The following is a 10682-nucleotide window of genomic DNA, read 5'->3' as shown; positions in this document are numbered from 1 at the left end:
AACCCTAAAGTCCATCCCCTCATCTACCAGGAGGAAGAGGAGGCACAGATCCGGGTGCCTCCAGAACAAAGGGATGGATGGTATCTGCTCTGTTTCATCACGTGACAAATGACCGGCACTGATGGGAAATTGTTGCGGTGACAGAGAATCGGGGTCTTTGGGAAAGAAGCAGGCAGGTCGCGGATTCAAGAAGACTTGAGTAGCGTCCCTTTTGAAGAAGAAAAATCATCTTGTCTCTTCTCTCTGATTCATTTAGTCACTTGATTCTGCCATTCTCAGTCAAGAAACCTAACCAGCAAAGGCATCGTGTATCTCGAAGGATGATGAAAGGTGTCATTACTGCCTTCCTTGCTGCTACTGAAGTGAAAATGTAGTGCCGAGTCAGTTTGGTGCTGTAGTTAGAGCAGGGCCCACCAATTTAGCACCGATGGGTGTACATGTATTTGCAGAGACTTTCCACTGAAATTAGGCTTGAAACAAGCGTTTCTGGGTAGCAAATAGAATAGGTTGCGGTGTGTGGACATCCTTGCTTTGTGATGTTGTGCCCACATCTATAAAAATAAAACTGTTTTAACCACTAGTTTGTGACATTTTGGTTGATCCTAATAAAGGTATTTATAAACTTACTCTGGCTTTTGTGGTTTTTCCCCTCTAATGGATCAGTCAAAGTATCTACAATTATTGAACTCATTCCACAGTTAAAAATAGTTGCATGCCCTTCGTTATATGAAGGCATGCTGACTTGCAGCCGAAACCTATGCATGTCCATTCAAAGGGTATGTCCTATTGCAATCAGTGCTGCTGATCTCAAAGTAAATATGTGCAGGATGATAGCTGTGCTTTTAAGGAGCAGCTGCAAAGAGGAAGAAAGTTCTTTTACTATCATTTCTTAGTCACACTTCAGGCACCTACAAAATCCCATAAGACTCGAGTTTTAGTTACTATTTTAAATTGGGAAAGGATGGGAAAATGAGGGTGTGAGGTACTTTGATACCTCATGATCTTTACCTGCCTTGACCTATGCGTCTCAAAGAATAAACACAGCAATGTAAAATGCTCCCCATTTAATTAAGGTAGTACTTTGCAATTAATAGCTTGCCACTCTAGGATTGCTGCTGCTGATAGCGCTAGGAAAGCAGGCATCCCTCATCCTCCAGGCTTAGACTTGATGTAATCCCCTCCTGGTATTTTATAGTAAAATGTAAACAAAAGCCACACCTTGATCAACAGCAGTAGATAGCCTAAACGAATGCAGCTTCACGTTTTAAACTCCCTTAAGCCACCATTATTTCTGCTCATTTCCTGATTTGGGCAAGTCATTCCCAACTCAGCCTAACCTGCCTCACATGGTTATGGAAACTAGGTATAAAAAGACTGCAAAAGGGGAGCTTACTGTTTGTATGGTAGGCATCAAATTTTGGTCCCTTTAACCCAGAGAAATGCATATTTTATATATATATATATATATATATATATATATATATATATAATGCTATTTTTCATTCTGTGGCCCCTTCACCCTGCAAATTAGTACATCTCCATGGCTTCAGCCAGTCTTAATTTGGCCTGAGTTCTGCAGGATTTAAATAATTCCACTTGTATTCAATTGAGTATTTTTGCCCCAGTTGCTCACTTAAACAAGCATACCCCTGCTTCCATGGACCACTGGTCTGCCCCAACAACCAAACCACCGAGATAACTTGGAAAACACTTAGAAGGGTATGCATTTTGTGTCTTGGCTTTCAGGTGGCAAGCGACTTTTTATTTTTAATGAAGGCTCTAGGGTTCAGACTCCCTATCTTAAACAAGAACAGAACTGTTAACGGGAAATTCCTTCTGTAGTAATTTCTTTCTTTAAAATATCCGTATTTATCTCAGGAGTTTGATGTTTATAAATGATAAACCATCTGAAATCTGTTGCCCTGTTTTTGAGTTTGTTTGAAACTTCAAATCTCAATTTCTTATTACTACTGCTTGGTTCTCTTAAATAGGGTTTTGTTTAAAACTTTTTTGAGTTTCTGCCCTGTTTTTTGAGTTTGTTTGAAACTTTAAAACCTCAATTTCTACTGCTGGATTATCTTAAATAGGGCTATGTTTAAAATTTGTCATTGAGGTTTTCATACCTTCTTTGTAAACTCGAGAAAGCATTTTCAGCCTTGCTTTCGGGGTGCTAATCCCAGGCTGTTTGTAGTTGTACAATTCAGATCTATTTAGGAATTCACAGCAATTCCCGCCAGGTATTTGAAATGAATTCCCTTTAATAAAACCCACACAATCCAAGAATAAGTCCAGGTATATATGCAGAGTTTGCCATCAATTCAACTTAAAGTAGAAACATATCCCATACAGTAAAATATACATGACTATATAAGCAATTTCTTTGCTAGCAATTGAGATCTAATCAGTATATTTGAAAAGAAAATTATGGTTCTCATTTGAGAAAAAGCCATGTAAGCTTGATGGGGCTCGTAGACAAATTTAGCTCCCTGCTGGGGAAGCTTGTAAAAACGTATAGATGCTTGGAAAAGGTTTTGTCTTCATTTTCTACATGTTGTGTTTAATGTATCTAAATAGTGATGTATTCTGCAGTGATGTGGAATCATGAGGCTGCTGTACCTGCCTAACAACAGTAGACTTTACAATCGGGCTTACAAGCTATAACCTTTCCCCGGGGGAGATTAAATCAATTATCATATATAAAGGTAGGATTTTTGATGTGTACAGTTTGGAGATTTTTTCCCCTCCTCAAGTTATGGGCAATAAACCAGAGGAATGATTTATGCAGTGGAAGAGAATCATGTCTGTACTCTCAGTATGCCTAGAGAGACCTCTGCATCTTTTCTGCAGACTATTCCCGGCCACTCCAGTGTCTCAAAGCAGCATGTTGCGTACTTGTGATATCTCTGTAACACCGAAGATCACTGAGCCAGGCCCAGTCCAAGGCTCCCCCCCCCCCAGTGAAGGACAATGTACCCCCTCAATCTATGATCAATCCCGTATTATTGACTGCAGCAATCAGTTCTGTCCTGGCTTCTGAGGCTGCGTTTTGGGAAAGTTTGTTTCACTTGGGAGGAGAGGGGTGCTTCTGAGAGTCAAAACGGCAAGAAGGTTTCATCATTTTCTGCTCACTGCCACTCCTTCTGCCCCGATGGCTGCTTTGGCAGTAAATAACAAACGGATTGACAGTTCTGGTGCCTCTCAGGTGTGCACCATTGTCATTACAGTGGTACCTCGGGTTACATATGCTTCAGGTTACAGACTCCGCTAACCCAGAAATAGTAAGAACTTTGCTTCAGGGTGAGAACAGAAATCACACGGTGGCGGTGCGGCAGCAGCAGGAGGCCCCATTAGCTAAAGTGGTGCTTCAGGTTAAGAACAGTTTCAGGTTAAGAACGGACCTCCGGAACGAATTAAGTACTTAACCTGAGGTACCACTGTATAAGAGAACAAAGGGAGGCATTCATGGTGAGTTCTGGCACCCCTTTTTCTAGGAAAGTAGTGCTGGCAATGTCTGAACCATGGGTGGTGTGTTTCATTTTGCCAGATCTCCTGGGCATCTCTTGTCTAGGTTGTGTGGCAGTGGTGTGAAGTGGCAGTGGTGGCAGGTTCTGGTGAGATCTTGCTGGAAATCGCCATGGATGCTAGTGCCACATCTCTCCCTAGTGGCAGAGGTGGTGAGGTAGGCAGGGTGCGACCAAGGGTACCACCTTGGAGACTTTCACACCCAGAATGGCAGCTTCACCCTGCCACATGGGTGGGCTGGCCCTGGTCTGAACTTTCAGTGGATTTGCAAACTAATAATGAGTAGCTGAGACTGGTTCTGCGATCAGTTGCTGGCCTTCTCTAGAACAAAGTGTGCACCTGCATTCAAAATAGGACTTGTCATTTGAGGGAGAGATGTCAAAGCCACACGGTACTTTTAAAAACACGTGGTTTCCCCCAAAGAATAATGGAAACTAGTTTTTCTTTTTGAGGAGGCTGGGAATTGTGTCTTTGTTTAGGGATAAGCTACACTTCCAAGGATTCTTAAGGTTGGGGAAAGCTTTAAATGTATGGTGGATATAACAAGATTGATTTGTGTGGGGTTTTTTTATCCCCTACCATCAGCTGCGGGTGAAGATGGCGCTGTGGGTTAAACCACAGAGCCTAGGGCTTGCCGATCAGAAGCTTCACAGTTCAAATCCCTTTGGCGGAGTGAGCTCCCGTTGCTCAGTCCCAGCTCCTGCCAACCTAGCAGTTCGAAAGCACGTCAAAGTTCAAATAGATAAATAGGTACCACTCTGGCGGGAAGGTAAACGGCATTTCCGTGCAATGCTGCTCTGGTTTGCCAGAAGCAGCTTAGTCATGCTGGCCACATGACCCGGAAGCTGTACGCCGGCTCCCTTGGCCAATAAAGCGAGATGAGCACCGCAACCCCAGAGTCATCTGCGACTGGACCTAATAGTCACGGGTCCCTTTACCTTTACCATCAGCTGCATATCCTCCTGGAAATTCCCAACTTGTGAAGAAGCTCACCATAGTGGGCAAAGTTGACAATGTCAAGGAGGATGTAAATTGCCATTGAATTCCTTCCTAAAACAAATTTTAAAACAAAGTTTTACAGAGATATATCAAACATAAATAATAAAAACAAGATTCCAGGGAATTTATTGGACTTCCATCCTCCCATTTGTGGGTCCTATTATTAATCATTTCCTCCCGCATCCTTTATGATGACCCAAATCTTTTACATCTCCACTGTGCCCAGAATTCACCCTTAAACTACAAGTGATATTCCAATCCTACTAATGATTTTAACTGTTTACAATGGTCTTTAAGATAAGTTACAAATTTTCCCCATTCTTTATTAAAATTTTGGACTTCCTGATTTCTTATTCCGGTCGTTTTAGCCATTTCATCAACTTCATCTGCCATTCTTCTCTGGTAGGAACTTTATCTTCTTTCCATCTCTGAGCCTCTTTCCTAAAAAACAAATTTCGAATACAAATTGAGAGGGGCTAACTTAGAGATAAACTCACAAGGACGAAGAGGTGTTTACTGGGTCTCCTGGGACATTTCTCAGATTCTGCACATCTTGACCGTAGGAACAGATGTAGTGCTGTAACATTCCTGCCAAATATTATTTCCAGATCTTTGGAGGAAACAGCTCCTTGATACAGGAGAAGAAGATCAGCAGCCAAGCAGGTTTCGGCTGGCAACAACGTTATCCAAAATCCAGACTGCAAGGTGAAAATTCTATTCTCCACTTTTGCTTAAAACAATGTGCTAAAGCAACGTGAAGCCATTTTGTAGGTGCATATTAATTAGCTGAATTGTGTGTATGTATTATAAGTGTGTACCAACACATGAGTAATAAAAGCACTTAAAAAGAGCCCACGTTCTATTTCTTCTGTATAAAATCTTTATTCTTTGTATGAATACCTGTGGTAGTTTCCTTGGCAGACTGCGTGCTGTTCAGTGTTTAGAATTTGCACATTATTGTGTGAAAAATGCAGAGAGAGAAATGTGTGTAAAGAGAACGGATTCATTTTTAAAAGAATTGCTATAGCAGGAACTCGACGTATTCATGAATATTCCACACGCATGCCTATATTACGCTCCTACAAACTGTTGCTTAATCTGAGCATTCCTTCCGCTCCGATCCTCCCCTGAAAACGAAATGAGGTTTTCAAAGTAAGCAAACCAGATAAACTTAAAACAAAGATCTCAATTATTTTTAATCAGGCCTACCACATGTCAGGGAACTGCCATCGGACCTTAAGGTGGTGGAGAGGCTCCAGGATGCTAGGAGACCCTCTGATGCTGAGGAGGGAACCAGCAGGGGGAGAGGGAGAGCTTCAGCGGAAACGGAGTCGGAGGGGAGGCTCAGAGACGCTTCCAGCAAGACCAGCGGGGAGAGCTCAGGACCTCCCATTGGGACGCCCACTCTGCGCAGAAAGTTGTCACGCAGAGAATCAAGGCGTAGACTTTCGGTCAAAGAACTTTTATGCTGGAGGAAATTCCGGAAACGCCCACTGACGGATTCTGAAAGCGATTAAGGCAGCCATGCACCGATGGCTCCGCGGAGAGGGAGAGTTTTAAAACTAACTACAAAACTCAGAGTCTTAGCGCTAACGCACAAGCAGCCCCTTATCCCATTACACCACACAAATAATAAAATAAATGAAAGTAAAGAAGTGTACAGAAAGAAAGATACTTCCAGTACTTCATTGATTTTCTTGGCCCTCTAAATCATGCCACCGTGAGGGTGTTTCCCGCCCCCTTTATTTATTACAAATTATTTATATCTCATCTTTCACGATACAGCTCCTTCCAAGGCAACTAACATCAATGTACATTTAAAAAAGCAATATCAACACATAGCACAAACCTTTTCTCTGCAGGGCTCAGTTGAGATGGGTGAAAATAATTGAGGCCCACCCGTCTCAAAATATTGGCCAGGGGGTTAAACCAGTCACAAAATGGTGGAAGAGGCTGGCATAAGCAGTTGGGAACTGCTGCCATATTTTTCTACCGATGGAAATTGCAAAATTCTTTACAACAGTGTTTTGCCTTGTGGCAAAGAGTTCCATAGTGCAATCCCCCTCAAGCTACGTACAGACATTTTCTCTGGAGCTATTGTGGCACAGCCTCCCCACTTTTAAGAAGAATTTGCTGATCATCATTTATATTTTCCCCTTCCCACTCCCACATTCATCTCAAAATATCTTCACCCCTCTCCTGTCTCCACCCAGCCCAGTGCTGGATTTACATATAAGCTATAGCTTAGGGCCCCATTCTCTTGGGGGCCCCAAAAAAATTAAAAGAGAAAAAACTGGATGTACATTTCCAAAATATAAGATAAAAAAACCAAATAAAATAAAACCTAAATACAGCAACAGTGTTTTGCGTTGTGTAGGCTCCTATGATGTAAGTAATGGGCTTCGCCTGCTAGCCTGCTCCCTAAAATATCACTGGTTTGCTCATTTCTATATATAGGGTGCCTACATTCTGCATGGACTGGTTGCATGGCCACATGTGCAAATGGCTTTAGATACCTATTAGGTTCATAAATTACCATATAGCATATATTCAACACACAATAAACAGCAATTTGTTGTTGACAAAGGACAGCTGGACATATAAAGGGTCCCATTACCTTCAGTAGCTTAGGGCCTCATCTATCCCTGCCCCTGCCCTTGCTCTCTTTTCACATTCGACCTGCTACTTATTCCTTCTCCATACCCTGCCTGAACTGCCACACTTTTTCTCTCCTCTTCCACAGAGCACTGCGGTTCAAGGAGTTGCTGGTGCTGTCATTGGTTCAACCAAAAGGCTGTCACACAGCTAGGGCATGAGGCAAGCAAGTGAAGAGGCACTGGGCAGGCTGTGCCACTGAGGATTCACAGAACCATAGAACTGTAAGGTTGAGAGGAACCACAAGTTCAACCCCCTGCAATGCAGGAATCTTTTGCCCAAGATGGAGTTGAACCCACGACATTGAGGTTAAGAGTCTCATTCTCTACCAACTGAGCTCTCAGATTGAAAGGTGTTTCCCACAGGGCAGCTGGTGGTAGATCAAGGGTTGGCAACGTGCAGCCCATGGGCGGGATGTCGCCCACGAAGACTGTTTTACCGACCCACGAGCCACCCACAAACCGAGCCGCCTGCTTGGCAAGTCCCTCGCATGCTGTGCTAAAGCAGCATGGTGCGGCGCAGGACTCTGTGAGTGGCGCCGGAAATGGCGTCTGCGCACGCGCAGATACCAGAAATCGCATCTGTGCATGTCCAGACACCGAAAATCATTTCTGCGCAGGCGCGATTTTTGGCATCTGGGCATGCACAAAATCGATTTCTGGCACCGTGGACATGCGCAGATCCGATTTCGGGCATCGCGCTGCGCCAGTCCAGCCCACAGATGATCTCCGTGGGAGTGGTCTGGCCAATGGCTGGTAAAGCTTGCCGACCCCTGTGGTAGATGATCATGTGGGCAGAGGAGACAGTCCAGCTGAAACAGAAGCAGGTTCCTGATGTCTTATTTAACTTTCCTGGAATCCTGCCTAATCTCTCCCAAGGGGAGCTAAGACTAGCAGGACAGTTTACTCTATGGTTTTAACCCCTTCATGCATTAATTAGACATGAGGGAGGTTACCCCACATTAAGTGCCCATCAGTTTACTTCCCTACTTCCTTTCCAGCATGCTTTGAATGTTATGCTGGGACTGGACTCATACTGTATAGAAATATGTACATTGCATAGGATTTAATATTTCTGTGTCAATAATTTCCATTGAATCCCCCCCTAGAACCCCTGTATCCATGCTGCACAGTAAATATTCAGAGGAGGGGGTTAATGTTTTCTAAAACGATTTACAGAGCAGGAATAAAATATCAACAGACGGAAGGACCACAAGGGTCATCTAGTCCAACCTCATTCAACGCAAGAATCTTTTCCCCAATATGCAGCTCAGACCTTTGACCCTGAGGTTGAGTCTCATGCTCAGCCGATTGAGCTATCCCAGCAGACTTGCACAATATCCATCTGTTTACAGTAAGGGGATCTCCCATTATCCAAAAACATTACCTACGGTTCATGCATTCCATCACAAATCCTCCAGCAATATTTTATCTCAAGACAATAGAGCCATCTCAGGGGAATGGGTCTGGGGAATCAGGAAAACAAATTAATCCTACTACCTCATGGGAGGATATTGCAAGAGAAGCAAATAAATATTCAAAATATAAGATAGAACTTGTGATGGAAAATATTTTCTCCTATACTAGACAGTAAAATATCATGCATAAGTATAGCAAGTTTAGAGGTTTTATTACATATCATTTGCTAAAAAGTTTAAGGAGGGTTCCTTCTGATATATTAAGCCCTGTATTTTATGAACTCCTGAAACTTGAATAGCTTTGGAAGTTATAGAGAAAAAGAAGCAGATTGCTTTGATTCCTGCTTGGTAACAGTAAGGGCCATACCCAGGAGTTGCAAATATAAGAACTCTCATTATCTCTTTCCTTGTTATCCACAATGCCTTTCTACCCAAATTCACCGATGGCTGCTTCTTAAGTTACACGTAGTGGTGGTAAAATGAGTCTTCGCTCCATGAAGTGAAAATTACATATTCACAGGTATATATAAGTGTCCTGACTAAAGCAACAGGTTTCTGAATAGTGATTATTAATCTTGCAAAAGCAAGACAAAGAAGGCAAGAAACTGGTAAAAGATGTTGTGACACTTGCAAAAAAAAAATAAATTGCTGGGGAAGGGCTTGCTGTAGTCATATTTCTTGAGTAAACAGGTCAACACAGTAACAAGCCAGTTTGCACTTTTGTAGGAAGCAAAGATAAACAGCCCCAAGCCAGTTAACACTTAGATGGTGAACAATCATAAGCAACAGTCACCACTTTGAACAGGGAACAAACCTGTGAGACTAAATATAAAAATATATGTTGCTCATACACTTTTGTGGCTCAATAGCTCAAATCTCCTATGTTGCTTTGTGAAGATGCTGTTCCAAAACCTGTGCTCCAATTTCTCAGAAGACTTTATTCCACTGTGAAAGTCTTCTATTTTTCTCCCTCACTCTCGCAGTACTTAAAATTTTATTTTGAGCTTCTTCAGAACTTTGCTGAGTGCAGGGTTGAGCTTACTATATCATTGCAAGGTGGTTGCAGGTAGTGTGTGTGTTTCCCCCCTTTCTACTGAACATTTCTCTACCACTGCAGCCTCCCTGGCTGCCTAAGCTTCTTGATCTGGAAAACCCCATAAGTTATTTGATGTCATCTTCCCTTGAGTCCAGGAAACCAGGAGGCTGGCAAAAGAATGCCCCATTTTGCTTGCTGATTTTGTTTTTAAGGGAAGTGCTTCCTTTTACTAAAAACAAAAAAACAAAACCCACACTGAGTTCTTGTGATGGCCTGGGACTCGGGCTCAGACTCAGAACCAGAGGAGTCTCAGTCCGCACTGGATCCTTTGCCTCAGGTGGCATCTGAACCAGGTCTGGGGTCTGATTCTGAAGAGCCCCAGTGTGCACAGGTTCCCCTGCAACAAGCACCAGCTGGACCGAGTCAGAGGCCTGAGCCTGCCCTGGCTCCAGATGCAGGGATTACCTCATTGCGTTCAGCTGGGCAATCACTAACAGCTGCTCCACTACCGGTTGGGTCAGGAGAGGCTGAGGCAGCCTCTTGGTCGAGTAACCCACCGACATCTCCTGAGCTGCAGAGGCTGAGAGGAGAGGAGACCTGAGTACTCGCAGGAGGAGTGCTCGCCTTCAGGTGAGACAGGGAGGTGAGTCATCGGGGATCAGGACCGGCTGTTACCCGGACAAAGATAAAAGGCTGTCGGACCCCGCCCCAGGCTGTGGGAGCAACATTGCTGTTTGCCAGAACCTGCCTGAGATCCTGTGCCTGACCTTGCCTGGTTTCCTGCCTCGTGACCTGCCTTGGCCCTGCTGGATCAACTCCTAGCGGAACCCTTGGATTTGGGACTAGACCTGGACCGCATTACTCGGGTTACCCCGAGTAATGAAAAATAACAATGAACAGTTGTCAGGTGCAGATCACACAGCTTTCCTACCTTCCTGTGTTTAAGAGGAAAGTCCAGCTGAAGATGTCATGAGATTTCAGGAAACTTGAGCACCCAGGAAGGCTGCGCAATGCAGATTTGTGCAATAAAAAAAAGGATACTTGCAAACACCC

At 43.6% G+C, this 10682-nt stretch overlaps 1 long non-coding RNA gene across 2 annotated transcripts; it reads left to right on the top strand.

The window, feature by feature from the left end:
• Window positions 1–2903: 2903 nt before the first annotated feature.
• Window positions 2904–7418, top strand: LOC307218950. Of its 2 annotated transcripts, XR_013840177.1 has the most exons (3): window positions 2904–3202; window positions 5130–5226; window positions 7265–7418. It is a non-coding gene; the product is annotated as an uncharacterized lncRNA (long non-coding RNA). The 2 variants fall into 2 exon arrangements; XR_013840178.1 differs by lacking the exon at window positions 7265–7418 and having other exon boundaries at window positions 5130–5371.
• Window positions 7419–10682: the final 3264 nt, after the last annotated feature.

This window comes from Podarcis cretensis, assembly GCF_951804945.1.
Source record: "Podarcis cretensis genome assembly, chromosome: 6".
In the NCBI taxonomy this organism is placed as follows: domain Eukaryota; kingdom Metazoa; phylum Chordata; class Lepidosauria; order Squamata; family Lacertidae; genus Podarcis; species Podarcis cretensis.
The sequence above is the reverse complement of the archived record's forward strand: the minus strand, read 5'-3'. Positions and strand labels throughout refer to the sequence as shown.